The 27895-nt window shown below is 38.5% G+C and overlaps 1 long non-coding RNA gene across 1 annotated transcript; it reads right to left on the bottom strand.

Moving 5' to 3' along the window:
• Nucleotides 1–5434: 5434 nt before the first annotated feature.
• LOC127552395 (uncharacterized) lies at nucleotides 5435–7911 on the bottom strand. Its single transcript, XR_007951361.1, has 2 exons — nucleotides 7134–7911; nucleotides 5435–5691 (listed from the first exon to the last, which is right to left on the bottom strand). It is a non-coding gene; the product is annotated as an uncharacterized LOC127552395 (long non-coding RNA).
• Nucleotides 7912–27895: the final 19984 nt, after the last annotated feature.

Raw genomic sequence — 27895 nt, 5'->3', positions numbered from 1 at the left:
GACAGGGATTCTCTTTCGTATTTATATCTTAATTACTTAACATAGTGCTTTGTGTATAAGCAAGTGCTTAATAAATATACATTTTATTCCTTCATTCTGGACACATTCCAGTTTGTCAAAATCTTTTTCTAATACATAGTGCCTAGACCTAGATACAATATTTCTAATGTGATTTGACACATTTCTTCTTCTCCTTTGCTATAGACAATATGTCTGTTTTAATGTAGCTTAAAATGCATTTTTGGAGGGCTTCTATGTAATAGTATATAATGGTTGCAGTCTATTAGGATCCCCAGATTCTTCTCAGAAGTACTGTTGCTTTAGTGTGTCTGTACTTTGGTATGTGTACTTGAAATATAGGGCCTTTTATTGATTATCCTCCTTATCATCACTGCCCTTCTCCAATTACTTTCTATTTACTTTGTACACATTTTATAATTACTTATCTGAGCTTGTGCTTCCCTTCCACTCCTCCCCTCCCCCCCTTCATCCTGAATCTGGACTCCCTTCATCTGGCCCTTGAGAAAATGGAAGTAATTTGAAGATAGGGATGATTTTTTTTTTTTTTTTTTTTTTTTTTTTACTTCCCTATTCTCTAGTGCAGTGCCTGGACCATAGTAGGTTCTTAATAAATGTTGGGTGGTTGATTGATTATCTGTGTGATCTCGAGCAAATCATTTTGTATTTCTGGGATTTGTTTTTACCACCTGCCAAATAAAGAACAGATTTCTAGGCTACCTCTAATGTCCCTTTAAGAACTAGATCTTGTGATTTTTCAGGAGGAGAACGATGTGGACATTAGAAAAATAGAGTTTAAAAATGAAATAAACCCTCAACCTCATGTCACTCCTCATCTCTCCAGCCCCTTCCCCACAATCTCCTAAACTGAGATTTCTTACCCTTAGAGTGATCAAATTCAGGGGTTTCTTTGTTTTTAATGTTTGCATGGGGTAATGGGGGGGAGCGTCCTCCCTTTTCACTTTGTTTCTAGGTTTTGGCACCTCTGGGCCCCTGTAGTGAATGTAGATTCAATATTTCCTGACTTGGAGCTCCAGAGATGACATTTGCTTCCATTCCCCTTCTTTCCCCTCCCTTCCAAACCCCTTTTGGGTACATTTCAGTTGAAAACAGGAGCTCCTTTGGCTTTTTTCTGTCTTTGCTACATCAGAGAGGCAGGGACACAGATCCATCTGCCGGAGGTTGGAGCATAAATAGTCCCCTTTAAAAATAAATCTCCCCTTTTAACTCTGCAGATAAAAATATCTGAATAAAGGACAATTCTTAATCTCTACCTTCTCCCCAGTTTGACTCAAACATTTCTGAGCAGAGGTTTTTCCCCCCTCTCTTTTTGCTTTTACAGGTTTCATTTTGGCTTTGATTCTAGCGAGTTTACTGACAGATTACTTCATTTTAACTATATGGCTTTTCTGTCTAGTGGGAGGCATATTTCTAAGTATCATATTTATCAAAGGAGTTCTGGAAAACAAGGGCCAGAATTACTCTTTTGATGGTTCCCCCTCTAACTACAACCACAATAAATTTTGTGAGAAAGAACGCTCAACTGGGGACCTTTTATGTTAAAGCCGAGAACCAGGGTTCAGACATTGTCACTTTCAAACCTCCACCAGTTGGGCTGTTTTTTTTCCCCTCCCCTCCCTTCTCCGGGACAGAAATCTCACATCTGGTCTCACTTGCAAGGCTGGTCCTCAGTTCCCAGGGGCTCCATATTTTTCCCCCTATAACTTTAAATCAGAGGAGCATTTCAGTAAATCACAGGGAACACTTATTTATTGGACATAGTTTTGGGTCTCTTAAAGCATGGAAAATAAATTTAATGGAGCGTTCGGAGCATTTCTCCAATCTTTTGAGGGATTACTTGGGGAATTTGTCAACTGCGCCAAGCCCAGCAGCTTGATCCAGAGAGATGGGAAGGAAATGATGGGAGAATCTTCTCAAAGGGCCCAGGTGGACCCTAAATCACACCAGGAAAGATTAATGTCAGAGGAGTGCTTGCCAGAAAAGTTGATTGGCAGCCTTGCCGTTTATTTAATAAGCTATCATTTTAGCCAGAGGGTGACTTTAATTTGAATTACATTCTCTTGTTTTTGTCATCCACCCTTGCCAAGTAATTTATGGAAGGCTAGAGTGTGCTTCTTAACCTCAAAACAATGAGAGGATGTTGGGTGAAAGGCAGTTTGGGGAGTAAGGATACAAGGTGAAAGAAAAAAAGCAAAGCAATAAATTGGAAGGGGGGAAGTCTGGGGGGCTTGAGAAAGCCTTGATGTAGCAGCTCTTTTGACCTACTGTGAGCTGCAGAACAGTTTCTCCCACTCAGGAAAGTAGAAGTGGCAGAAAAGTATGCTTCATAGCATTCATTCATTCATTCATTCATTCATTCCTTTATTCTCTTAAAGTCTGGTGTTGGCTAAGATGTACAACTATGTGCCTGAGGTGGTGGGGATGTACAGTTGCTGGGTAGTGCCTGTATTTCTTTAAGCAGCTTCTTAATATATTCTCATGGATGGTGTTAAACTTTTGATAGTGAAACAAGTCCTTGTTTGGAGAAGTAGGAGAAGTATATTTGAGAGGGTAAAGAATGGATAGCAGAAGTCAGTTGGGGGAGGGAAGGGGAAAGGAGAGAGACAGAGAGATAGAGACAGAGTGATAAGCTCCAGAACATATCAGGGAGTGTCCAGGCTCACAAAGCCCTAGTTCTGATAGTTTATGCAGAAAGGCTGGGTGTGAGTGTAAGTGACTGTATGGGATAGGGGTTGGGCCACCTTCTGGCATTCCTATTCACTGATCAGTATTGGGGAGCCATGATGAAAAAGCCAAGGCTGACTCTATATCTGAATGGCAAATTTCTGAGCTACACATTGTCTCCAAAAGAGGAAGTGTGTCTGGGAGATGTTAGGGGATCTATGGCACTCTAGATCAGAGCTTTGTGATTATGTGAGACCCCTTCTTTTCTTTCCTTTCCTCCCTCCCTTTCCTTCCCTTCCCTCCCTCCCTCCTTGCCTTTCTCCCTCCCTCCCTCCTTCCTCCCTCCTTCCTTCCTTCCTTCCTTCCTTCCTTCCTTCCTTCCTTCCTTCCTTCCTTCCTTCCTTCCTTCCTTCCTTCCTTCCTTCCTTCCTTCCTTCCTTCCTTCCTTTTTTCCTTTTTTCCTTCCTTCCTTTTTTCCTTCCTTCCTTCCTTCCTGCCTGCCTTCCTTCTTTTCTTTCCTTCCTTCCTTCCTTCCTTCTTTCTTTTCTCCTTCCTTCTCCTTTTCTTTCCCTCCCTCTGTCCTGTCTTCTCTTCCCTCAAATCATAGAGATAAAAATCCATAGTTCCTGCTTTGAGAAAATAGCAACTGGAAAGATTTAAATATTAGGTATAAGGTGCCTAGCTGTCTCTCTCCACTTTCAGAAGAGTACATTTAAGTTAGAGAATATAGTAGGGAATAGGGTCCATTTTGATGCCATATAACCAATCAAGATAACATCATTGGGGGTAATAGAGTTAGGCAATGGACCAATGTTTATGATGCTTTCTCAAGGTGGCAAATGGAAACAGAATTCCTTTGGGAAATTTAGGGTTTGGCTGTTGGAAACCAGTAGACTTGGTTATGAAAATAGTAGGAGGCTATGGGTAGAGTGGAAATGGCTTTTGTGGAGCCCAATAGCTTCCATTTTAATCTGAGCTCAGAGAAACCAGTTGCACTTTCCATAGGGGACTGAAGTTAGGGGCTAATGAAAGGGACCTGAGATGTCATATAGTTTAGTCCTTTTATTAGATATAGAACCAGAGGCCCAGAGAGGTTTCCCAAAGTCACACCATTAGTTAATCAGTAGCAGATCCAGGATTCACATCCAGGTGTCCCAAGTCCAAATTCAGTGTTCTTTCCATAAAGCTATACTTCTCAATAGTGGACCATTTTTTCTTTAGGCGAGGCAGACAGATGCCAAACTGTCCCTCTCACCCTCTGAAGAACACACACACCTCCCTTTAAAGTTAAATTGCTTGACAGGGAACAAAGGGCAGTTCATGAGAGGAGAAACCCTTTGTTTTTAGAAGCTGAATAACAAGGTCATTATTATTGTCGGTATTAGGATTAACAGTAATAACAATAACCACACCCTTTCTCTGAAGAGTTGGCAGTTCTTTCAGCTTTAATTTATCCCCATACCACATTCTATTAAGAACAGAGGGGGCAGGGATCATCGTTGTTTAAAACAGGGATTGAAGGTAGGAAGGGCCTGCAGGATGGGAGACAATTTATCCAAAGTTATATTGTTAAGGCTGTAGCAAGTCTAGGGATGTTCTACAATATCAACTTGCTTTCAATCCCCAAAGATAGACAAAATTCAGACCCAAGTGCCAATCCCCTGGGAGCTTCAGGGAAGACTCAGATATTGTTTAAAATTTACCCATTTTTTTCCCAACTTCATCTGAGCCAGATCAGGAACTTCCCTAAATTAAGACTGGGCTAGAGGTGGTTTCCCTTGCTCTTTGCCCATTTCCAGCCCAAGCTTAGCAATCCTTTGGTTTAAATAGAAAGAGCAGCCAGAATAGATTCCTGGGAGGCTAGTGGGGAGGATGAACATCAAGAGGCAGTAATAGTTTAGAGAAGTTTGGATGCAGCCACTAAGTGACCAGGACTCTGCCTCTGAGCCAGTTGACTCAGTTGCCAGACCCTGGCAGGTTTGACTTTGTTACCTATTCCCAATCTTCCACAGAATAAATTCACAGGATATTGCCTGTGGATGTGGTAAGAAGGAAACACCTCTTGTAAGGGGTAAATTGAAGAGCTCTTTGCCAAGTGAGATAGAGATGAGGATCATGTTTATTACAAGGCAAATCTGAGAAGAGGAAGGGGTGGGTGGTAGACTTTGTGTGACTCTAGGGAGAAATGTGTATTTTTGCAGGGAATGCATAGGACTGTCTATAATCTGGCTTTGTTCTATGGATTTAACCTTATTTCCATTGCTCTCCAACTAGAGGATCTTTTCCTTCTAGCTAAGCCTGCTTTTTCACTACCCCAATAATATTAATATTCATCCTCACTGCCTATTCTTTGTTCACCTCAGGACCTCACTGCCTAAATATTTACTGAGTCACTAACTAACCAAATTCTATTTATGCTCCAAGGCCCAGCTCTGGCCCTACTTCCTCCAGGAATCCTCTTTTCGTTGACCATTCTGGCCTTCATCGATTTCCTGGCTGCTGAGCTCCTGGAGTATTTATTGTCTGTTTTGTACAATTATAATTTTTGTACAATTACATGCAGTTTTGTAAGTCAGTTGTTTCATGACTATTAGCTCTACCCTCCCAATTAAATAATAAGTTCCCTGAGGGACAACAACCCTTTTATTGTACAGTCTGATACTCTTCCTTTGCTAAAACTCAGCAAACACATACATACTGCAATGGTCACAAAAATGATAGGGGTAAAGCATTTTCAATAAATTGATTGATTTTTTATTTTTCTTTATTGAAAAGAACACTAACTGTCCATGGCAGCAATAGCTTGGCAACTCTGGAAATGCAACCCTGGGGGCCTGACCTTAAAGGAATTTGTTCAGATTTCTTTATGTAGGACATCTTGTCCCTGGGCTTCAATAGATGTCTCACTCCCAAATCAACATGGTCCCAGGGAATCTGGTCTGGGTAGTTTATTGAATGACAGGTTATTTACTTGCTAGAGGATAGATCCTATTGGAGAAAGATTAGAATGATAGAATTTCAAGAGTTGAAAAGGGACCTTAGAAGTTATCTAGTTCAACCCAGCCCTCACAAATTGGCCAACCAACCTCGACTTGAAGATTTTTAGTGATGATCTGTGTACTACTTCCTGAGGTAGCCCAATTTTGGGGATCATTTATTAAACTGACATTTGTCTCTCTTCAATATTCAATGGTCACTGGTGGGTCCTAGTTTTTAGGCAGAACAACTGAGTAGTTTCCTGCATAGGACAACCTACTTACAGAGATTTGTCAAGGTCCTTCCTGCAATGTGGTGCCTGAAACTGAGCACAAAATATTCTAAGTATAGGGCCAAAGACAGAGAGAATTAATTTCCTTCAATCTGTATACTTTGCCTCTATTGAAACCTGAAAGCTAATTAGCTTTTTTGGCTGTTTTGTTATACCATTGATCTACATTCAGTTTTTAGTCCACTTAAACCTCTAGATTTTTTTTCCATCTGAACTATCTAGCTACCTCCTTCCCCTTCCCCCATTCTCTATTTGTTTTTATGAATCTGAATTTAGGATGTCACATTTATCTAATAAAACTTAATTTTGCTACATTCAATACAAGATCTTTTGTAGATTTAGATTCTGTCATTTTGACTATTAACTATCTCCTTAACCCTTCTCCCACCCCTTTCCTCATCCCAGCTCTGTACTCATACTTCAAAATCTAAGCAGGAGGTGAACAAAAGTTAGAAATGAGCTTATAATGTTCAGTCATTTCCGTTGTGACCATTATATGACAGAAATATAATTAAATGGTTCTTCAAACAGTGAAAGAAACTTTGCAGTGGGCCCTATAGCTTTCATGTGGACAAAGAAGCATATCTAATCTTTAGATACTATTCCTCACAGAAAACCCCTTGGTGCCTACAAAATAAAAACCAAAAACATCTCATAGGGAAAAGGCAGCTCCCCTCCAAGGAAGCTCCTGAACATGTCGAGAGAAGAGATTGAGGGGGAAATAAACAACTTTCCACCCAAAAAACCAGTGTGTGTCTCTCCTTCCTGTCCTAGTCACTTTCCTCCGCCTCTCTCACTCCCCAACCTCCACTTCCCACCCTTCTCTTTCCTGGGAACGATATTCTCCAGCCTGGGAACAAGGGAGAATTAAGGATGAGAGCGTTGATTGAACAGACCCTACTTTGAGTATTGTGTAGTCTCTAAGTACATAGTAGACTTTTAATAAATACTTATGGATTTTAATTAAACAGTGAGTTGAGAATGAATGAAGCATCTTTTTATCCACTTTCCAGGTTCTATTAACTCTGATAATTAGGAGTTTCTCATTATTGCCTAGGTGCCTAGTCTTCCCAATGCCATTCTTGCTTCCTAGGTGGTGGATGCTCGGCTTTGCCATATAAACCTCCGTTCATCTTTTTCACTTATTAGTGTCCCTAGTTACCTGGACAGCACTCAGGTAAATCCTGTCTCTCCTCACCAGGCGTGCCATGGATGGAGGCATGGGAACGCACATGACCTATCTCTATACGTTGTCATCCATTCTCCGTCCCCCCCTTCGACCTGAGCTGACTTTCTACCGCTCCCCACCATTTGTCTTGATCCTGTCTGTTTTCCCCATGAGTCAAAGGTTAGAAGGGCCCAACTGGCAGCAGGGCTCCAGCTCACTCAGAATGAGAACATGTTTGTGAGCAAACAAAGGGCTCCAAGCTCACAATCATCCCCTCCCCCCCACTTTCCAAGAGGATGATTGAGTTTTTCCCCTGTTCTGCTTGATATTTCTGCCAAAGAAAGAAAAATCCTCGTTGAAGTCTAGCAGGAAATCCAATAAAAATTCTTCAAAAGATGGGCCTGACATTGAAAAACAGCAAAATTATAAAATAGGCCTCAGAAAAGAGAGGGGAGAGTTATTATATCTGGCACCGAGCAAAAGCCCTAAGCCCCCGTCCAAATGAGCCATCACAGACTGAAAGTGTTTAGCTTCCCGTTGATTAAATATGGAGAAGGACCCAGGGCCTGCCAAGCCTCGGGGATCCAAAGTTTGTTTTCAGTCAGAATGTGTTTTCAGTCAATGGAAAAAATGGTCGGCCTGAACTAGGCTATGTAACCGAGAAGCCCCAGGTTTGGAGTGAGTAATGACTGGGATGCAGAAAAGCATGAGGGTTGTTAATCATTCCGCCCAGGCCCCTGTAATTTAACTCAGCAACTCTTTCGACTTAGAAAGCTCCCCCACCCCACCCCCACTTTTCTTTCTTTCTTTCTTTCTTTCTTTCTTTCTTTCTTTCTTTCTTTCTTTCTTTCTTTCTTTCTCTTTCTTTCTTTCTTTCTTTCTTTCTTTCTTTCTTTCTTTCTTTCTTTCTTTCTTTCTTTCTCTCTCTCTCTCTTCTTTCTTTTCTTTTTTTCTTTCTCTCTCTCTTTCTCTTTCTTTCTTTCTTTCTCTCTCTCTTTCTTTTTTTCTTCCTTCTCTCTTTCTTTCTTTCTCTTTCTTCTATCCTTCCTTCCCTCCTTTCTTCCTTCTTTACCTCCTTTTCTTCCTGCTTGCCCTTTTTGCTTTCTTTTCTTTTTGATAGAGAGGAGGAAGGATGATTATTTCTGATATTATTTTTATGTTTTTATTTCTTTTATTAAAAAGCTTTGCCTTCAAATATTCCTCTGCTATCATTTGCATATAGGCATATAAGAGAACAGAACAGGAGAAGCATGGGGATTTGGTGGCTTTTTTCCAGAAGTCTTTTATCCCCTGGGCTTTCTGGAATGAAGACACACAAAATTCTCTCTCTTTCTTCTCCACCATTCTACATCTTGGGCATCAGAGCTTTGGGGAGTTATTTATAGCCACTGCTAAAGCAAGAGTATGTATCTTCCTCTAACCATACAACCTCTTGCACAGAATCTGTCATAAAGTAAGTGCTTACTAAATGTTTGATGATTAGTTGACTCCCTTTCTTTCCCCATTTACCTTGTCTTGATTTCTTTCCCCAGATCCCTGAAGCCTTCTGATGTGGGGAGCCATAGTTTTTATTTTAAGTTTTCTATATACTCATCAGAAATAGAGTCTCAAAGAGATCTGCAACTCTCTAATTTGTGAGTGACAAAATCCAATAGATTTAGAGGTTGCCATTTTGAGAAAAAAAGTCATACCTCCTTTTCTGTCATGTACACATATCTGGATGCATTGTATTCTGCTTGCTTTATCTTTCCAGAGTCCCTTTTCTCAGTTCAGAGTTTTCATACTGCAATATATGTCTCCAGGGATCAGGGACTGGTGCATTTTTTAAAAATTCCCTTTTATATAACCGCATACAAAGGTAAGCAGAACTGTTCCATATGAACTCATGGTTTTGTGGACTGAGACTTCACACAGTGCAATAACCTATTCTTAAGATTCATATTTCCCTAAAATCAATTGAAAATTGTAGAAGATACACCCAAGTAAGAAGTTTTCTAAGCCACAATTTTATTTCAGTATGGTAGACTGAGCCACAAATCAAACTCAAGATAGACACCAAGATATAAAATGATTGTGTAGAAGCAGAAAATAATCATGACAAATGGGACAAAATCAAACCATGAAATGGGGAATTTTCAGAGCCTAAGATAAAATGCAGGTCACTTTTTTTTTTTTTTTTTTTTTTTAAGATTAGCAAATCCTTGGCAACTTGCAGAAAATGAGCCCAATTAGCAAATATCAAGAATGGTCTGTAACATTGAGATGTGAAAAAGGATTGTTGCTCTGTGGGGCTGGGGCTGTTCTAATATATTCAGCTTAGAGAATTTCTGGGCAGGAAGAATGCTGGTTAAACAAAGGACTGCAGTGTGTGTGTGTGTGTGTGTGTGTGTGTGTGTGTGTGTGTGTGTGTATGTGTGTGTGTGTGTGTGTGTGTGTGTGTGTGAGAGAGAGAGAGAGAGAGAGAGAGAGAGAGAGAGAGAAGAAAGCAGAAAAAAGGGTGTGAGAAGAAGAGAAAGAAAAGAAAAAGGACAATAAAGGGCAGGGAGTGAGAGAGATTCTGTGTGCCTTGGAATAATGTACAATTTGAGAAGGTGGGAGGAAAAGTTCAAGGAAGTTCCTTCTTTCCTATTTTTCTTTTTCTCCCTCCTCTTTTCCTTTCACTCTTTTCCTTCTCTTCTTCTTTTTCCCTCATCTTATTCTTTTTTGTTCTCTCTTTCACATACATATAACTCATAAACACATACAGGAGAAAAAGAGAGGTTATAAAGTCAATGTTAGTCTTCACATCCATTACATTGAGTATTAGGGTCCTTAAAAATAGGACTGTAGATTTCCAGCTAGAAGGAATCTCAGAAGCCATCTAGTCCAAACCCACTCCCCATTTTACAGATAAGGAAACTGAGTCTTAGGGAGATGTGAGGTCACTTCCCTAGGGTACTTGGGTGATATTGCTTATTTGCAGCTTTGTGTGGTGCACTTAATTTTTTTCTTTCTTTTGCTGAAAACTGAGGGGGGCAGGGAGTATGTTGGATGGCCTAGGCAACTTTTCCATGAACATGCTAGGGGATCAGAGGCCTTGCATGAATACAGAGCTGGTTACACATCAAGGGTTTCTTTTAGAAGTTGAATAAAACCATCAGTAAATCTCAGGCTGGAGTGTCTGCATTTCAAATACCACCAGAGGCAGGCTGGACTCCTCGTGAGCATCAGCTGGTTCCCAGGTTAGGAAGGGTCAGTGGTAGGTCACAGTCATCATCAATCATCCAGAAGCATTTTATGAACCCTCTGCATGGTGGTCAGGGAGGGTCCTGAGCAAGGTGCTGTTCAGAGCCGGTTAAACAGTCATGGTCTCTTCCTTCTGAGGGCAAGATATGGAGGAGTACTTTGAGGTATGAGGAGAAACTTCAAGAATTTCCCTAATGAAATATCCAGGTGTTTTTCCTGGGTTTCATAGGCAATAAATGCCATTCTGAAAACAAATTACAACCTCCCTAATGTTCAACCACCCTGCCTTTTCATTCATTCATTCGTTCATTCATTTATTCATTTATTCATTCAGTATTTATTGAGAATCTACAAAAAACCTTACAGGCTCATTGGGAAGGAGAAAACCCATATATACAGGAAACATAAGCATATATATGAAAGTAGTAAGAATTCAATGAAGAAATCAGTGACTATAGGCTGCATTAGTCTAGAAAAGCCTTATGAAGCACTTCTACTTATTAGTAACTGGAGTAAACAACAGTAATAATAACAACGATAATGACAAAAATTCACATTTATATAGAATTATCATTTACAAAGTATGCAACATGCGTGATTCATTTGGATTATCTTAAAAATCCAGTAAGGAAAGTGGTATAATTTCCCCCATTTTATTAAAGAGGAAACTGAGTCTCAGAAGATATTTAAGCAAGGCTTGGAATTAAGGCTAAGTATGAGATTTCTGAGAGTCAAATGCCAAAGGATTTATAGGATGGGAGTTTAAGATCTATTTTTTCCCACTCTCCTCATTTTGAGGCACAGTGGATAGAGCACTGGGATTGAAATCAGGAAGTCTCTTTTTCACACTTTACTAGCTGTGTGATCCTGGGTAAGCCATTTAACTCTGGTTGCCTCAGTTTCCTCATCTGTAAAATAGCTAAAGAAGGAAGTGGCAAACTATTCCAAGAAAACCCAAATCATGTCATGAAGTTGGCTGGATAGGCTGATACCACAACAAATATACCTGAAATTGCCTTGTATACTTTGTATTTATTTCTTCATGACAATGAATCTCTCCCCATTAGAATGTAAGCTCCTAAGGGCAGGTCCAAATGAATCAGACACGCTTGATCACTAACAATTTCTCATTTCACAGATGTTTTATTTTAGATATTTATGGGCATTAAGCTACATAAGCAGGAAGGAGAAGAAATGGTATTTTAACCCAGATTCTCTGTTTGCAATGCAATGTTCTTAATATCAGCACATACTGTCTTTTCTAAGTCTGTCCTGGAGATCAGTTTGGTTGGAATGAAGAGTGATTTGGAGGTAAGTGAGATAAGATTGTATACGTGACTTGTGACCACATCATAAAGCATTTTGTCTGCCAGACTAAGGATTTTATCTTAGAGGAATTAAGGAGTCACTGGAAGCTTTTGTGAGATAACATGACATTACATGAAAAATACTGGGTTGGAAGTTTAAAGATCTGAGTACTACTCTTAAGTAGAGCAGTAAGCAGAGCACTGGTTTTGGAATCAAGAGAAACTGAGTTCAAATCCAGCCTCCAATGCTTACTAGTTGAATAAATCATTTAATTCCAATTTCCTCCCTAAAATAAAATGTAAAAAAGGCTCTACTAATCAAAGGCCTGATCACTCCCTAATTGTGCAATATTAGGCCTGTGATCTCACATTTTTGCACCTGAATTTCTCTTCTGTACAAATGAGGGGTTTGGATTAGGGGATACCTAGTATCTCTAACATACTTTTATTCCTGGATGAAAATAGTTTTTAACAAGGAAGATCACACAAATAGTAGCAAGTATATGAACCAAATAGCCTCTGAAGCCTCTTCCAATTCTGAGGTTCTGTGAATATTAATCTGACTTCTTCATACGCATGATATTTGGAACTGGGAGAAATTAGACTGGAAGGCCACTTAGGAGAGTTAATGTAGGGCATAATAAGGTCCTAGATTTAGTGATCATGGGAATGGATGGGAAGGGGGAAATTTAAGATAAACATTTCTATTGATTTCCTAAACCCTGGCCATCCCCTGCCTCCCAGGGCCATACTGCTACTCTGTGGAGCTTTGAGAGGGGTGGCAAGGTGGGTTTGGTCCCCTCATACCAGAGCTATATTTCCTGCTTGTTGAAGTCTTTAGCTTTTGTACTAGAGGCCTGGTCTAGCTGAGTTGACCTGAAATGCAAGGCAAAGTCTGTTCTTTTCCCCTTTTCCTAATATTTTCAAATATGTAAATGTTTGTTGTTTTCCCCTGCGCTGTATTTGCTAGTTCCATTTGGGACCTGTGCCTTCCAAAGAAAGTGCTGACAAGTTTGGAGTTCCAAGAATTACAGCTGTCCTCAAATTCTTAGGGTTATCGGGCAAGTCCCCTAGGTCTCTGGACCTTTCTTCCCATCTGTAAAACAAGGGGGATTGAACTAAGATGGCCTGTGAGGTCCCATTGACTCTTTAGAGATTCTTAACCTGGAGTCCATGACTTGTTTAAAAAAACATCAACCCAACATATTAAAAAAACAACAACAACCCTATATTTCAATACAATTGGTTTCCTTTTGCGTCCTAAGTATTTTATGTGTTTAAAAATATGATTCCGAGCAGGAGGCTACAGGCTTCCCTATAAGAGTTTATGACCCCAAAACAGGTGAAGAACCCTTGTGGATTTATGATCCCATGTTCAACATCTAACTTGGGGTATTGGCTTAATATCATTCAATAAATAGATCATCAATGGTTTTTCACTGTTGAGTCATTTCAGTGATGTCTAACTCTTTGTGACTCCATTTGGGGTTTTCTTGGCAAAGATACTGCAGTAGTTTACCATTCCCTTTTGCAGATCATTGTATGGATGGGGAAACTGAGGCAAGAAAGGTTGAGTGGCTTGCCCAGGGTCATACAGCAAGTAAGTATCTGAGGCTGCATTTGAACTCAGGTCTTCCTGACTCTAGGCTTGGTGCTCTATCCATAGCACTACCTCGCTGTCTCTTTAACCACTGAGTAAAATCCATACTTTTTAGTGGAAATCAAGCCGCAATCTATCATCTGCCTGCTTTTTCATTCTTGTCTCACTCTGCTCCTTGGGTCATGATCTGTGCCCCAGTCACACTGGATCACCGTGGTTCCCCATGTTTTGCTCTATGTCTTCCCTCATTTTCACTTTTAAAATTCCTGCCTGGCCATTAGTGTGCAACTAAAATATCATCTATTTTATGAAGCCTTCCATGATCCTCCCTATTGATAATCACATCTGGTTCAATTTAACAAATATTTGTCATTGTGTAAGGCATAGCTTTCGGAGCTCTAGATACAGAGATAAAAACAAATCAGATTTTGCCCTCAAGAACCTTACATTCTGCTGGGAAAATGGAACATGAACACAAGTAAGGAAATACAAAAATGTATGCAAAATAATAAACAGAAACTTAATGAGAGAATATTACAAGGTAGGGGTCAGGAAAGGCTGCTTGTAGGAGGTAGCATGTTGCTTTACACTTCCCTTGAACATTTAATCATGTATTATAGTTATATTTACATATAGTTATATAGTGTTATAACTATATTATAATTTTCTTTGTTTGAATGCTATCCCTTTACTAGACTATAAATTGCATGAAGGCAGGGATTTTGTTTTATTTTGTGTTCATTTCTTTAACTGTGCATCTTTCCCATCACCAAGCAAAAGTAAGCAAAAATCACTTGCTAAATGTTTTTTTTTTTTTTTTAATTTAAATTGAAGTAGATGTACAAAGCCACTAGCTAACAGTTGGGCATTTGTTATTCTCCAGAGCTCAAAAGCCAACTTGCCAACTAGCTCTTACAATGGATGAGAATCATGAGTGCTGGTAAATGTTTAACAATGGACTCTCCAGGGAAAAAATGTAGAGCCAGAGACATTTTAAAGTTGTAGCTCCATGATTAACATTTCTCCATCCTTTTCTTAGACTAGACAAACAACAAAACAATAAATCAAGTCCAGATTTGTAGTGTTTGTCGAATGTTTATTGATTGATTGATTGATTTCTGAGGTGTAAATGCTCACACTGAGAATTTAACAGTTCTTGGAGTGGGTAGGAAGAACCTCGCAGGAACCAGCTCCAGTCTATCATTGACAGAAGAGACCACCCACTCCCCCCACCCCCACCCGTGGCTCTGATGGTAATTTGCTGTAGGATCTCCGGAAAGTCCCTGATTTTCCTTGGCTGCCTCCAGGGAGCATGCTTGGTATAGTGATGAGAGAAGGGTAGGATCCCGGGTCTGGGGTTTAGCTCTGGCTCTGCTTCTAGGGGATAACTGGGTGATGTTGGGTATGGGTCTCTGCCCTCCCCTCAATGAAATGAGAAAAGTTGGCCCAAATCAGGAGCTCAAAGTCAATCAAGCAGTGATTAGAGCTGAAAAATGACTTACTAAGGCCTTAAATCTGTACCCCTGAGGACTGGTCCCCAGTTTTTATTTTATGTCTAAGTGCTTTTGGCCTGCTGAATCAGGGCTTTACTAGGCAGAAAGAGTGAGCAGGTTTAAAAACAAAGCTTATTTTCAAGCCCAGAGTTCTAGGACAGGGTTTGAAAGATCCGATGATGGGAGAGATAAATGGGGCCCTGACACTTAGCTGAACCTGACTCTATTGATACCTTCCCTTCTTCCCTGATTCCCTCTGTCCCCCGCCCCCAGTTCCTCCTCTCTCTCAGTGTTAGCTCTCCATGTCAAAGGAGCCTGGTAAAAGTTAACAGGAGGGCTCCTGCCTCAGCAAAGATCAGAAAACAACTGGAGCCCATGAGGGTCAGGGAGAGGTCAATGAAACCTGCCTGGCCTTGTCAGTCACTGGACAGTTGGCCTGTTTCTCTGGCTTTCCAAGCTACCACCTCCCCTCCATCCCTTTCCCCAACTTCTGGTTTTGAAACCATGACATCCTGGCAGGGGACCTGGCTGCCGCGGGCTTAAAGGTCATTCAGTTTGGGCTTCTGCTTTTTTTTTTAATTAAAGCTTTTTATTTTCAAAACATGCATTGATAATTTTTCAACATTAACCCTTGCAAAACCTTGTGTTCTAAATTTCTCCCACCTTCCCCCCACCTTCTCCCTTAGTTGGCAAGTAATCCAATATATGTTAAACATGTTAAAATATTATATCCAATCTATGTATAAATATATATACTTATACAATTATCTTACTGCACAAGAAAAATCAGATCAAATAGGAAAAATGAGAAAGAAAACAAAATGCAAGCAAACAACAACAAAAAAAAGTGAAAATACTATGCTGTGATCCACATTCAGTTCCCACAGGCCTCTCTCTGGTGTAGATGGCTCTCTTCATCACAAGATCATTGGAACTGGCCTGAATCATCTCATTGTTGGAAAGAGCCATGTCCATCAGGATTGATCATTGTATAATCTTGTTAATATGCATAATGTTTTCTTGGTTCTACTCACTCAGCACCAGTTCATATAAGTCTCTCCAGGCTTCTCTGAAATCATTCTACTGGTCGTTTCTTATAGAACAATAATATTCCTTAACATTTATAAACCATAATTTATTCAGCCATTCTCCAATTGATGGGCATCCACTCAGTTTCCAGTTTCTAGCCATTACAGAAAGGGCTGCCACAAATATTTTTGCACATGTGGATCCCTTTCCCTCCTTTATGATCTCTTTGGGATATATTGGACTTCTGCTTTTGTGGGAGCCAATCTCTCCTATCCTTCTGGATTTAGCCATCTTAACCTTTGCTGCTGGAGACAAGGTGGGAGGGAGAAGCAACTCTCTCTTTAGATGGGGGTCTGTACTGTGACTGGCCAGGTGTGACCCTTAATCCCTGACCCCTAGTGACCGGGAAGGGGGGAAGAGCATGTGTCTTTGGAAGAAGGCTGTTGACTAACATTTACCAGGACCTTTGAAGATAGAAAATGTCCTTTGTGCTCCTGCTGGAACTGATTGACTAAGAGTTCATGGATGCAGGTTGCCAGTTTTCCCAAGTGGGCTGAAACAGTCTTTTAAGCACATGAAGTCTGTCCTCCATCTGCCTCCATTTTTTTCCCGTCTGTAATACATCTTCCATTACAGCTGCTAAATTGATATTCCTAAAACATATGCCTAACTACATTGTTCCCCTGCTCAAGATACCCTAGTATCTCTCTCTTGCCTTTAGGATCAATCAGTCCTCAACAAGCACTTATTAAGCACTTACCATGTATCAGGCATAGTATAAAATATAATTTTTTGTTTGGTTCTTAATGTGATTCAAAATCTGGCTCCACCTGCTTTCCCAGGCTCTTCTCACACCATAGAGTACACTAATTTCCCTTCTGGTTGTGTCACTGGATACAGCCTTCTATCTCCTGTCTATGGGACTTTGTATATAGGAGCTGTACCTAGAATCGTGGAATGTACTCCCTTCTCACCCACACGTTGGAAAATCCTAAACTTCCTTCAAATCCCGATTTAAACTTATCTTGATCTGCCCAGTAAATGCTCCTTCTCCTCTTTGTTTCTAGTTTGTATTAATTTTTCTGTGTTTTTCCCAATAGAACATAACCTCTCTGAGGTCAGGGACTGTTTGTTTTTGCTTTTGAATCTCTAGTATATGGTTCATTTGCTGTGAAAAACAGGGTTGCTAATAAATGCTTATTGAATGAATGATGAAATGAAAGAATGTCCTAGTCTTCTGTCACTTTAAGGAAGATGGGAGGCTGATGGGAAAAATCTTTGTTGGAGTACTCAGTTGCTCTGTCTTGATGAACTGAAGGTTTGTGGTTCAGTGAGGAGAGACAAGGCTTTTGTTCTTACTTTGTGCTTCCGTTGACTAGCTCCACTGTGCCTGTGTGGTTGTCCTATTTTCCCAACTTGACTATGACCTCCTTGATTATCCAAAGCACTATGAAAGCACAGAGCTGGGTATACATCAAATATTCAATAAACATCAGCATCCCATTTCATATATATATATATATATATATATATATATATATATATATATATACACAGAGAGAAACAGACAGACAGAAAGAGAGAGAGAGACAGACAGAGACAGAAAGAGAGAGAGAGAGAGAGAATCAAAGTGGAGTGGTGAATCTAGTCTGGAATCAGGAAGATCTAATATCCAGCCCCAGATATTAGTTGTATATGTTAAGCAGGTCACTTAACTTGTTTGCCTTACTTTAGTCAACTATGAAATGGAAGTACCTACCACAAGTTATTGAGCTATTCAAATGAAATATTTACAAAGTGCTTAGTACAATGCCTGACACATAATAAGACTTAATAAATGTTTGTTTCCTTCCTTTCTTCATTAGCACATTGCCTGCTTTCTAGCTGAGACAAGAGAATTATTGACAATAAAAAATTATTGGCATATAATAATCATCTTATGCTTTTGTTTCTCTTCCTTAAATCTCCTATTCCTCTTTCTGGTATCACAAAATCTCTGAACTGAAAGAGACTTCAGAGAAAGCAAAAACCAAACATAAATAAAACCCTCTTTACAAAACACCCAAAATGTGGACCATTCACACACCCGAGCACTGAATCTCTTCAATTTTTATTAGATACATCCATTTTTTGCTTGAAGATATCCAGTGATAGCCATTATATCCTGAAGTCCATTACATTTGTGAATAATCCTAATTTAACAATTTCAGTTTTCCTTACATGAAATACAAATCTACTTACCCATTGCTCCATGGTCTATTCTTTGGATCAAATAGAAAAAATTTAATTCCTTTTCCATGTGCCAGTTCTTCGAATACTTGAAGACACTTATAATTCTTCCTCATGTCCCCTCCCCTCACCCCCAAGGTGAGAAAACTCCTAGTTTTCTCTTCAGCATAACCTTGTAAGTGCCTTTAATCCCTACCTGGCATAATCTTGAAGTTTTTCACTATTCAAATCACCATCCCTTGGACACTGTCCATTTTCTTAATGTTTTCCATAAAATATAGCATTCCAAAGTGAGCATATTGCTCCTGATATAGTCCTACTGGAGTTGCAAGCTTTTTAATCCAGGATTGTATGTTTCTTAATGTCATCTAAGATCATTTTCACTTTCTTGGATACCATATTACACTGTTGACTCATGTCTAGTCATACCATCTTCAACTTGTACTTATATAGTACAGCCCCATCTTGTACAAGTACAACCCCAATACAAAATTTACACTTATCCTCATTAAGTTTTGATATTGTCAAATTTAGCCCAGGATTCTGGTCTTTCAGGATCTTTTTGGATCCTGACTCTACCATCCAATAAAATAGTTATCTAGCTTTTTTTTTATCTGAAAAACCTGAGAACATGTCATCTGTGTTTTTATCTAAATCATTACTCAACATGTTAAATCATACCGGACTAAGCAGCGATCCCTAGGACATGGCATTTTAAATCATTTGATATGAACCATTAATGACTATTTTTTGGATATGGCTGTTAAACCAGTGGTGAATCCATTTAATTATGCAGTTGTCTAGCCCCCATCTTTCCATCTTTCCTGCAAGAATAGCATGACTTCATTCTATGCTTTACTAAAATGTTGTTAACTTTTGTCTTTAGCATTCCTCTGGTCTAGAAATGCTATCACAAAGGGCAATACATGGCTTGTTATTGAGAAAAATCATGCTATTTTTAAATTGCCAGTTCATTTTTAGTTGTTCAATAATCATTCTTTTAATAATATGTTCTTGCATTACCCTCCCCCCCCTCAATGAAATCAGTTCTACGGACATGTATCTTGGAAGAAGACACCCACTTTCTTTCCTTTGTTTAAAAATCTGCATAAGATTTTACCTTCTTACTAGAGGACTTCTGTTCTCCATTATCTATGAAAGGTCACTGCAATGGTTTTTTTTTTTTAAACAATTATAAGTGTCAATTCTTGGATGGGTCAGCTGATACAAACCCATCAAGGACATGTTGGGGCTCTCATATTTTCCCTATTTATCTTGAGTTTCAATACTCTATTAGCCATTTTTGTTCTGTTCTTTTCAGTCTAAAGGTCATTCTCCTTAGCAGAGAAAACAAAAGCAGAATTAGTTGAGCAGCTGTGTCATCTCTCTGTTATTAGTTTTCATCATGCCATCTACTTCGAGTAGAGAATAATATTCCTGTCCCTTTTTTGGATGTTCCTTTAATCCTTACCCCAAAACTTTTCAGTCTTTTTATATCTTACACTCCTGACTCCCAATACCCTTTGATTCAGTGACACTGGTCTTCTAGCTATTTCAAGCACGACACCCCATTCCCCAATTCTAAGCATCTTAACTGGCTTTTCTCCATGCATGAAATGCTCTTCTTCCTCATCTTTGCCTCCTGGCTCCCCTAGCTTTCTTCAAGTCCCAGTTAAAATCTCATCTTCTGTAGGAGGTCTTTGTAAATCTCTCTTAATCCTAGTGCCTTCCTTTCTAAAATGATTTCCAATTTATCCGGTATATAGCTTGTTTGTACATAATTTTTGCGTGTTGAATTCCCTTATCAGATTATGAGCTGCTTATTTGGAACTATGCCCAAAGGACTATCAAACTATGCAATACCCTTTGATCCAGCATTGCCACTACTGGCTCTGTATTCCAAAGAGATCACAAACAGGGAAAGAGCCCTCATGTGCAAAAATGTTTGTGGCAGCCCTTTTTGTAGTGGTAAAGAATTGGAAAATGAATAAATGTCTATCAATTGGGGAATGACTGATTAAGTTATGGCATATGAATGTAATGGAATATTATTTTTCTGTAAGAAATGATGAGCAGGCTGATTTCAGAAAATCCTGGAAAGACTTACATGAACTGATGCTGAGTGAAGTGAGCCGAACCAGAAGAACATTAAACATAGTAATAGCAAGATTGTGTGGTGATCAACTATGATAGACTTGGCTCTTCTCAGTGATACATTGATCTAAGATAATTTCAACAGACTTGAGATGGAGAATGCCATTTGCATCCAGAGAGAGAACTATAGAGACTGAATGTGCATCAAAGCATAGGATTTTCACATTGGGGGGGGGGTATTTTTTCTATCTCATAGTTTTCCCTGATTTTTGTTCTGATTTTTCTTTCAAGAAATGACTGATATGGAAATATGTTTAACAAGATTATACATTTATAACCTATATCAGATTGCTTGCTATCTTGGAAAAGGATAAGGTAAGGAAGGGAGGGAGAAAAAAATTTGGAACTCAAAATTTTACAAAATTGAATGTTGAAAACTATCTTTACATATGAAATAATATTGAATTTTAAAAGAGTATGAGCTGCTTGAGAACAGGGACTGTTTTTTACCTTTCTTTTTATTCTTGACACAGTACCTGGCACCTCATATACAATAAATGTTTATTGAGTTGACTCCAGTGTAACTTTAAAAAATTTAAATTTATTAATTAAAATTATTGTTCAGAACAATTCTTTTGTTCAAAAAAGAATTTTTGATATTAATACTGTGTTGATATGTAGCAGAATTTTTACTTTATAGAAAACCCACTTTAAACAGAAAAGATATTTTGCTGAGTTTTGTGTTAACTTCATGGCAGAGTTGGTTGGTATATATTGAGGCAAGGAGCTGAGTACATCATTGACATTCAGTACATGTTTGTTGACTGATTGATTGGGCTGATTGATTGAATCCCTATTCTATAGAGAGTACTTACAGGACCAAAAGACTCCAGAGCTACAAGATTTAGTGAAATGCATTTGTAGTTAGACTAATTCTGGTGAGGTGTGCCAGCATTTATCAAGTGCTTAATATGTACAGAGTGTTCTAAAAGCAAGTATTAAGGAAAGGTAAAACAATTCCTACACTCAAGCAACTTACATTCTAAGGTGGAAGAGATCATGCAAAATACAAAAAGCAAAAAAAAAAACCCTCCAAAACAACCAAAAATGAACTTGAAATATATATATATATAGTATGCAGCATAAATGGGAAATCATTTTAGAGGAAAGTCACTAGCAGTGAGTGAGAAGGGGTGGGAATGGTGGTTGGTTGGCTGGGTTATTACTTTCTGATGATGATGGACAACTACCTTCTTTTTTTTTCTTGGGATGAAAAGCCTCTCAGATAAGACTAAATTTCTCATTCTGTGCATATTGTTTTCCTTTGCTCTGGTTTCTCAAATTAAGTGAGCAGGAAGAGAAAAGAATCATTTCATACATTTAAGCTCAGTCCCAAGGTCCTTGGACAATAACAACAATCACAATAAACACTAATAATTTTATAGAGACAATGCAGGATAGTAGATAATGTCAATGTTGGAGTCAGTGAAACATGGATTCTAGTTCCTCCTCTGACCCTCGCTATCTGTGTCTCCATGGATGAATCTCTTGACATTTCTTATCATGTTTCCTCTTTTCTAAAATGGGGGAAATATCTGTATTCATCCAGGGTTGTTATGAAGAACAAATGAGATAACTTATGTAAATTATTTTGCAAAGCTCAAAATGCTGCTTTTTATCAGAATAATCTAGGTAGGCAGGTAATTCAAGTATTTTCTATTTTACAAATGGAAAAAATAAGGGCTCAATGACTTCTCCATGGGCATACCCCAGTTAGCCATCTGCACCTTCGGAATCACAGGGGAAAGGGTACTTTCATGCACTGAGACCTTGGAGAAATTCAATGCCCAAAGAAATGGTAAAGGGAACAGTTTCAGAGAAAGTTGTGTGAACTGATGCCGAGTGAAGTAACTAGAATGAGGAGAATAGTTTATAGTTTTATATAGGCTTATAGGTTAACAACATTATGAAGGCACACAACTTGGAAAAATTTAAGGGCTCTAATTTATGCAATGATCAATTATGATTCCAGAGGACACATAATATAATATGTTACCTACCTCTTGACAGAGAAGTGATTAATTCAATATGTAGAATGAGACATATTTTTGAATATGGCCAATGCAAGAGTTTGTTTTACTTGGCTATGCATATTTATTACAAAAGTTTTGTTTTTCTTTTTCCATTGATGGGAGAGGGGAGAGAAAATAAATGCTTGTTAATTAAACAAAATTAAATTAAATTTTAAAATAAATTATACAGTGTCCTTCAGAATCCTCCCTTCTTGATTTCCAGTTTTATGTTTTCAATTAGACTACATTGTCTTCTTGGAATCATAGTTCTTCATGGTGTAGTATCATGTCTGAATTCTTCTCTCCTTAACTACTTATCTTTCTCCCTGTTCCTTATTTTCTGTACCCCTTCCCCCTCATCTGCGCCCACAGTTCCTGCTTTGGTTAATCCTGTATTTTGTTTTTGCTTGGATCAGAGTCAAATAAAATAGGACAGGATTCACATGAACTAATCTAACTCTAATCATCAGTAGGTAATTCGATAGACAATTTGGCAACGTCCATTGAAGGAATTAAGCAAAATCTGAGCCATAAAGATGTAAACAGACGTCAGTGCGTCTTTGTGAGCTGCCTTACTTTGTTCAATGGAGGAAAAAGTACTAGCTTCATCTTCCTCTCTCATGTCAGGAGGCCATTAAGTTTGATGAGCATAGTGTGAAACACTGTATTAAGGAAAATCTGGGGAAGCAGAATACCCTGCCACTCATATTTGGTCTTTGAATAATTCTTAATTCTTAAGAAGGAATTTGATTTCACTTAATACAATTTTTAAAATTTACATGAAATTTTACATGAAAGTGAAGAGCATAAAATTTTAAGTTAAATTCAATTTATGAACAAGTAAAGACATCACTCTCAGAACCAAATTATGGCAGTTTAAACCCCAAACCTTGCCTCTTAGTAACTTCTCTCAGACATTTTTTGGGGAGGATATGAATCTTGGTTTTGAAGCTGCATTTTATATGCTACCCCTGAATGTAGCCCTTTTTACACTAGGACATGGTCTGCCCAGTACTTAATCATTTTGACTTCTATTGAAGTATAATTCTGGCTTTTCTCTGCATAGGAACTTCTGTGTTCCTCTTAGTCCATGTTCCCTAGACTGGGGCAGATTCAGTCACGATTAGGAATCCTACTTATTTGAAGCTCTTAAGGCTGATGGGAGAGAATAGGACATAGTCCATATGGGCTAAAGTTAGGGTTAGAGGTAGAGTCAGAGGGTTAATTCACCTGCTTGCATATTTTCAATTCTGGAGGGGGTGTCTTCCCCTTTGACTTTGTGCTTCTGGTCATTGCCTAGGCTCAGAAGTACCAGAACTTTGAATTCAGCTCTGTTGGTTTAGACTTTCTTTCTTATAAAAATATTTTTCTTAATTCTGTATAAAAAATTTTAACATTTACTTTTTAAAAAATTGAGTTCCAGATTCTCTCCTTCCCTGTTCTCCCTGTCATTGGGAAGCAACTAAATTGATAGAGACTATATATATGCAGTCACGCAAAATATTTCTATATTGGTCATGTTGTAAAAGACAAGACAGACAAAATAAATAAAAAATAAAGTAAGAAAATGCATGCTTTGATTTGAATTCATACTCCACTAATTATTTCTCTGGAGATAGCTAGCATTTTTCATCTAAGTCCTTTGAAATTGTCTTGGATCTTTGTATTTCTGATACAAAGCTAAAGTCAGATAGCTAAAGTCATTCACAGTTGATCATCATACAGTATTACTATTACTGTGTACAATGTTTTTCTGGTTCTGCTCATTTCACTCTGCATCAGTTTATAGCTTTCCATGTTTTTCCTGAAACCAGCCTAATCCTCATGACTTAGTATATTTCATCAAAGTCATATACCATAGCTTGTTCATCCATTCCCCAAATGAGGGGCAAGATCTCAACATCCAATTCTTTGCCACCACAAAAAGAACTGCTATAAATATTTTTGTATACATAGATCCTTTTCCTTTTATTTGTTTAATCTTTTGTCGATACAGACTCAGTAGTAATATTGCTGGGTCAAAGGGTATACACATATTTCCATATTACTTCGGCATATTTCCAAATTATTTTTCAGAATGGAAATTCTATCAGCAATGCATTAGTGTCTGTTTTCCCACATCTTCTCCAACATTTGTTATTTTTCTTTTCTGTCATATTAGTTAGACCTTCTCTTAATTCGATTGTTATACCATAGAGTTAGAGAATGTTTTCAGTAGCATAAAATGAATAAGTTCTGAGGATGCTTAAATGTAGTTAAGTTTATACAGGTATCAAGACTAGGGAGGATACTCTGAAAGTAGCATTTACTATGATATTTGATCACTTTAATACATGAATCTATTCTCAGAGAAACATCTACATGTGGAATCATAGGTACAGTAAGGGACCTCAGAAACCCTCTAGTATAATCTCTCACAGACTTTTCAGGAAAAAAAAAATAGAGAGATTAAATGACTTGCTTAGTCACATAGGTAATGGCAGAGTCGAATAGCTAATGCCAACTGCTTCTTCTATTCTACATTCTCTAAGATTCAGAAATTAAGACCCTCAGCTTCTATACTCTTGCTAAGGCAGTTTCTTAACCCAGGGTCTATGAACTTTTAAAAAAGAATATTTTGATAGTTGTATTTCAATCTAATTTTTTTGGTAATCCCATTTATTTTATTTTACAAAATAAAAAAAAAAACACCGTTATTCTGAGAACTCTGCAAACTTTATCAGATTGACAAAGGATTCTATGACACAAAAAAGATTAAGAATATCTATGTTTAAAAGGTCCTTTAATAGTATTCATTTTTAACTCAGGAAAATAATTGCTTTGGATCAATCCTAATTCCAGGCTTGTTATCAATAGATAAAATGCAAATGCTTCAAATCTTCAAGGATTTGTGTTTCCATTGTTGTGGGTATTTCCTTCACCAATGCAGATCACAACCTGTAACTGATTTCATGAATTGCTATGGTCAAAATATTTTATTGCCAAATGACCACTCTTTTGGTGGTAAACACCGCTATATTCATCTTGGTTTGTGCTTGAATGCCAGATGCATACAGTTGATAGCTGGGCCCATATAACAAGGCTTTCTAAGTTAGTAGAATCTGGCAAAACTTGAGTGTGCCCTTTTGGTACTGTGTGACCTTCATCCCAAACTGAGGCACTTGATGCGGGACTCTATAGTGAGGAAAGATGGGAATCATGGTAAATAAATGTGCACATTAAAACCCATTTGCAGAAACAGGCCGTTTCCCAAACAGATATCTCTCTCTGCCTAGGGGGCCATTCAAAGCTATTGGGATTCTCAGTTTGACTTCAGAATAAACAAACTTCTTCCCCAGTGGGAACTCAGTCTGTCCTCTGTTTCTGCTTTTCTAGCACCCCCAAAGCCAATTTCTCAAAGCCTAACTAGTCTCACAAGTACTTCCTAATGAGATTATTGTTTTCTTTATTATATTGAAAATAAAATGCTGGAAACTTCATTCCAGCATTGCTCCCAAAGCCTGTTTCTAAGCCTGTGGACAGTTCAGTGGTTTTTGAAAGCCTCTTCATTGTTTTTTTTACATTAGAAATGTTCTCCTGATCTGCCCCCATGGCAGCAGCTTTCCTAACAGGAGGCCAGATCCTTTGGTGGAATAATGAATCATTGTAGGATCAACCACCATAGGCAAAGGATGTTAGAGCTGGATCGGATCTAAGAACAGAAGGTCAGAGATAAAAGGGGTCTTTAAATTTGCTTTACAGAATCGTGAAACAGGATTTAGGAACTGTCATGAGTACCTAGGTCAAGACCTGATTGTCAGGCAGGGTCAAACAGACAGATCTCTCTCTCTCTCTCTGATTTTGAGAGGTTGTCTTGGACAATTCCCAGATATCCAAGGAAACAAGGAGCCATATCTGGACCATGGAACCAATCTGGTGATGTTTTTATAAAGTGGGGAGACAAGACAACCAGAAAATTCCCCAGCCAGCAGCTTACCATGGCTTCTCTTGAGTACCTTTCTATTATCATTACCCAGAGCATTAAAAGTCAGGGGACATAGTAGAAGTGGGAGTAGTGCAGAGTTTTTCTCCAAATATGAATCTCCTAGTACCTGTGGTCTTGCCCTTTTAATTTCTGTATTATTCCTTCCCTATCCTGTGCACTGTAGCATAATATCCATAGTCAGCTATTTTAAGACATCCAAACTATTTTTATTGCAGCGTGAGGGAATCTCAGGATACAGGCTATATACAGATTGGAGCACTGGGACTAGAAGTCATTAGACTTGGATCCTAGTCTCAGCTCTGTCACTTACTGGCTTTGTGACCTTGGTCAAGTTGGGGCTCTGGATCTTATCTGTAAAGTGAAGGGATTGGACCCTCCAAGGTTTCCTCTAGTAATAGAACTGTGAGGAAGTTAGACTAAAGGATTGGTCTCTAAGATAACAACCTTCTCAAATTATCATTTTGTGATCTAAGATTTAGATAAGTTGCAGGTAGATAGATTTATAAACTTCAGTTGAGATGGCAGAATCTTAAATTATTTTATGAATTCTTCCTAGGTCTTTCCTATTCATATCTTTCAACTTAGTGGTAGTATAGCATAGCAGACTGATTTCTGGACTTAGGAAGTTAGGAAGGGTTGGGCTCAAATTCTCCCTTTGACACTTCCTAACTTCCTAAGATTTCATCCTTTGTAAAATAAGGGGCTGGTTGGCCCCTAATGTCTGCAAATCTTTGATCCTATGAATCTGGTTGTTTCCTTTCAGGCCTTTGTATCATTTCTCTTTCTGTCTTATTTACTCTGCTTTCACCCCTTAGACTTCAAAGCTGGGACCATTTTCTCAGTTCCTGTGGTCCTGTTCCTTTCTAGGATCCAAGTTCCATCCCTTGGCTTCAAATCAAAACTGCTCTTCTTAATTATCTGAGCCTCAACTCAGCAGATTCCCGGTATTTTGCTAACAGAAATGTCTTGGACTTTCATGAGCTTATCTGGAGTTTATTACCTGCTTTTGACCAGACCCATAAACTAGAGTGTAGCAAAAATGGGAAGATCAACTCAGAACATATGCTTTGAAGGAAGCCCTAGGGGCTGTGAATGGAGCTTCTCAGAAGCAAGAGAAGTAGGAGAATGGAATGGCACCTGGCTATTTATTTTGTATGTTCATGCACCAGTGAATTAAGTAGAAGTATGAGATGAAGATTGGAGCTGGATTCCTTGGATTTCTCCTCTATAAAAATGTTAGAGGGGGATGTTTGCAATGATGTTCACATTTTTGAGAAGTCCCAGTAGATACATTTTTAGTCAGGAAGACTTTCAAATCTTATTTCAAGCACTTATTAGTTGTGTGACCCTGGATAAATCATTTAAATTCTATCTGCCCCTGTTTCCTAATCTGTTAAATGGGGAAAAAATAATCACACTTATCTTAAAGGTTATTGTAAGGATCATCAGAGATAACAATAGAAAATGCTTTACAGAACTTTGTGTTACATAAATGTTAGCTATTACTATTACTCACCTTCATAAATTCAAATCTGGCCTCAGACATTGAAAGCTATATGACCCTGGGCAAGTCAATTCCCTATAGTTGTCTCAGTTTCCTCATCTGTAAAATGCACTGCAGAAAGGAATGTGTACTCCAGTGTCTTTTCCAAGAAAACCTCAATTTAGGTTACAAAGAGTCAGATGTGACTGAAACAGATGAACAACAAATTACTATATTGC

Source organism: Antechinus flavipes, chromosome 2 (genome assembly GCF_016432865.1).
Source record: "Antechinus flavipes isolate AdamAnt ecotype Samford, QLD, Australia chromosome 2, AdamAnt_v2, whole genome shotgun sequence".
Lineage (NCBI taxonomy): Eukaryota > Metazoa > Chordata > Mammalia > Dasyuromorphia > Dasyuridae > Antechinus > Antechinus flavipes.
This window is presented reverse-complemented; position numbering and strand designations above follow the sequence as displayed.